The sequence below is a fragment of the Gekko japonicus genome, unplaced genomic scaffold (genome assembly GCF_001447785.1).
Source record: "Gekko japonicus isolate JY-2015 unplaced genomic scaffold, Gekko_japonicus_V1.1 scaffold6627, whole genome shotgun sequence".
Classification (NCBI taxonomy): Eukaryota; Metazoa; Chordata; class Lepidosauria; order Squamata; family Gekkonidae; genus Gekko; species Gekko japonicus.
In genome coordinates this window covers 4,335-7,904 of record NW_015169989.1, presented here as the reverse complement: position 1 = coordinate 7,904, position 3,570 = coordinate 4,335, and the positions used below count along the sequence as shown (strand labels likewise).

Sequence of the window (3,570 nt, the reverse complement as noted above, 5' to 3'; positions counted from 1 at the left end):
CCATACATTAACTTAAGATGATCCAGACAAAGTAAGGAAAGCAATCCCAAATGCTTTCATTTACTTAAAATTATTTGGCAGAGAATTCGACACTTTAATGATGGTCTGGGCCTGGCTGGGGCAATTGCACGCATGCCCACAGAGAGGGCTCTGAGTGCCACCTCTGGCACCCGTGCCATAGGTTCGCCACCACTGTCTTAGAGGGAACACTACTCGTGGCCCTTTCTTACACGCCCGGGGAAATGCCGGTCGCTACTTTGGGGTCAGGCGGCCGTTTTTCTCCAGGCCAGTTTGCCTGGAGATCCTGGAGGTTTTTTGCCCTCTTCTGAGCGTGGAGCAGGAGTCACTGGGCTTTTTTTTGGGGGGGGGAGGTTTTTGTGAATTCCCTGCCTTGTGCAGGGGGGGGGGTTGGACTAGACGACCCCGCCGGGTTCTTTCCACGATTCTAGGATTCTAAGCACAAGAAGGACTAGAACCTTGGCTTTCAAAGGATCTCGGCTGGAGGGAAAGCCGGTCTTCCGTGATGCATGGCAGTGCCGGCATCTCCCCCCTCCTCTTTTATTTATTTATTTATCCTTGGATTTATATCCCGCCCTACCCCGAAGGCTCAGGGCGGCTGACAAGGGCACAATGTGCCAAGATTATAACAATAAATGGTGGGGACACGCCTCGGGGGGGGGGGGAGAGCCCCTTGCCAGCCCAACTGGCCCCTCGCTGCAACCCAGAAACTCTGCCCTTTCTCTCCCCTGCTCCCTGACTGTATAAAAGCTCACACACAAGCAAGTGCAGCAGGCGATGCACACACCAGCCACCCCCACTGTGGCAGGGACGTCCCTCGAAGGATCGAGTGTCCGCAAGCCTTGAGCCCGACTGGAGGAAATGTGCCAAGGGAGCTGCCCCCGTCTCCCTCTGGGGGGCATCTCACCCAGTGACTCCCACACACCACCTGTGGCTGGGCAACAGGGCGGAAGGGGGCTCTTGGGAAAGCGCCGGTCCTGCTTGGCAGTTCTGTCCCAGCCGGGAAAACTTTCCCCACTCTTATGGTCCCCGTTCCTGAGCGGCTGACCTGACGCCTGCGAAGGAACGGAAGGATCCGGGCGCCCTGCTGGACTGGCCAGCCCATCGCAGCCCAGCTTCATCCAGAGCGAGAGAGGCCCGCCCCCCCACCTTCTGCTCCCCCCAAAGCAAGCCACAGCCCACCGCAGGCAGGGCTGTTCCGTTTCGTCCCTGTTCATAATTTCCCACCCCATCCTATTACAAAAAACAGCAGACCGGGAAACAGAGAGGGGGACGGGAAATTTCACACACACACACGACCCCCGCCCGAACGTGATCTCCCGACTTCCCCTCAACCCGCTCCTAACCTAAATTTCCCCTGCTCTGCCTCCCACCCCCCACCCACCCCCGGTTTGCTGTCATCTGATGGCTGCCGGCCCTCTCGGCCAGCCCTCGGCACATGATCTGTGAAGAGGGGCACACTGGAGCTCGCACCGCCCCCCACGAGTGTTCCTAGATCCCTCCTAACCCCCCCTCCCCCGGAAAAGTCCAAAACTGCAGTACGGTGGCCAGCAGCACAGGACGGCTACTGGTCGGAGGCTCCCGAAGAGCAGGATTTGGGGCGTGATTCTCTGTTGCTGGGGAGCTGCTGGGGGTGCCGGAAAGCGTCTTCGTCGTATTCCGTTTGGCGATATTCCCACAGCCGGAGGTTGCCGTCCCACTGTGGCCAGGAGAAAGGAATAGGGTGGTCAGTGCTCCCTCTGAGCGGTGGCGTCTTGTGAGCAAAAATTCTACTTTGTGAGCGACTGGCGTTAAAAGTTGTGAGTGTTAAAAATTAGTTTGCTCAGGAGCCCTCCTTCCTGAGCTAGGACAGAAACGTGTGAGCCGGAGGCTAAAAAAGGGTGAGCTTAGCTCACACTAACTCAGCTTAGAGGGAATACTGATGGTGGTTAAAATACTTCTGCAGGGCTCTTTACCTCTCTCAAGCCAAGCAACGGCCACATTCCAAGAGCAGGGAAAGGCAAAGGGACAGCAGGACACTGAGGCTCCAAACCACTAGATCGGGAGTCCCCAACGTGGTGCCAATAGGCACCGTGGCCCCACTGGGTGTTTTTATACAATGGGTGGGGCTTTTGCCCAGCAAGGCTTCTGACTAGCCACTGGACATTTGATTGGCGGTGCAGATCTTTAAAAATGTTGCTTTGGCCAACCCAGCGCAAGGATATTCCCTGTGTGACCGAAGTCATGCCGCAGCAGCCATTTTGTGGCTGGCTCAATCTCTTGCGGCAGCCATTTCGTGGCTGCGCCCACAAAGCTTCAGGGGCCGCCTGCCCATGTCCCAAGCAAGGCTCCCTCTAAGCTGTGGCGTCTGGTGAGCAAAAATTCCACTTTGTGAGCTACTGGCATTAAAATTGAGCCATCTGGCCATTGCATAAATTAGTGTGCTCTGGAGCCATCCTTCCTGAGCGAAGACAAAAATGTGTGAGCCGGAGACTAAAAAATTGTGAGCTAGCTCACACTAACTCAGCTTAGAGGGAACACTGATTAGGTGTGATATGTGGAGGGGTGGTAGGCATGGAGAGGTCCATATAGAGATGGAGAAAATTACGAAATGTAAGATTAAGAAGGAGCCTGAAATGCTACTTCTGGGACTTAAAGTGGAAGAAGTCAACATTGCAAAACGGACTTTAATGTGGTATATGATCACAACTGCTAGAATGACATATGCTCAATGCTGGAAACAAGAAAGAACTCCCGGGATTTGGGAGTGGTTAAAAAAGTTACTCTTTATGGTGGAAGTGGACAAAATGACAAGAAAGCTAAAGAATCAAGAAGCGGAAGAATTCTTTGCAGACTGGAAAGACTTTAAAGAATATTTAGAGAAATACTGGGATGTGAAAAATAATCTATTTTGCTTTGATAACTATTGAAGATAGAAGGACATTTAGAGTAAGTTTAAACATATAAGAACAACAGTTAAAAGATAGGTTATCTGAAGAACTTTATTATTAAAGAATAGAAAAAAGAGGAAAAATATAAGATTTGGACTGGAGGTTGGAGCACTGTGGGAAGTCAGAAGAGGGGATACTAGGAGAAAAGGGTATAAGATAGTCGATAAGATGATGTATAGTTTGGCTTATTGATATATCGTAAAAATTTTTTTATTTTTTTTTTAAAAGAGAGATACCAGTGTTGGTAATGAGACGGGAAAACCTAGGTCTTAATTCCTTCCCGGAGGATGCAGAGAATAAGTCTGACATTAGAAACCAAAACATTCACTTGCTGACCTAAGAGTAGCAGTGCTCTTACAAAGGAATTTCAGAGGGAGATTAGAAAGAGAGACTGCTGAATTGCAGTTGATAACGAAGCTCAAATACGATACATCCACCTGGATTGAATCGAGACTTTGGTTTCCTGTCTCACTACCAATGTGTGCTATTATCATTTGGCATCTGAAATCACTCCACTGCCCAGGATATAAAGACCAATCCACATGTTCCAATTCCCAATCAAGGTCTTTTTGAAAGAAAATAAATCCAGATCAGAACAGAGACTTTAAAAAAAAAAAGCTAT

The 3,570-nt window shown here is 50.4% G+C and overlaps 1 protein-coding gene across 1 annotated transcript in view; it reads left to right on the top strand.

The window, feature by feature from the left end:
* Positions 1-3,570, top strand: part of LOC107115810 (short transient receptor potential channel 2-like) — a gene marked incomplete at both ends in the record, with an annotated part of 18,817 nt that overhangs the window by 11,175 nt on the left and 4,072 nt on the right. The gene's annotated exons all lie outside the window — the stretch shown is intronic.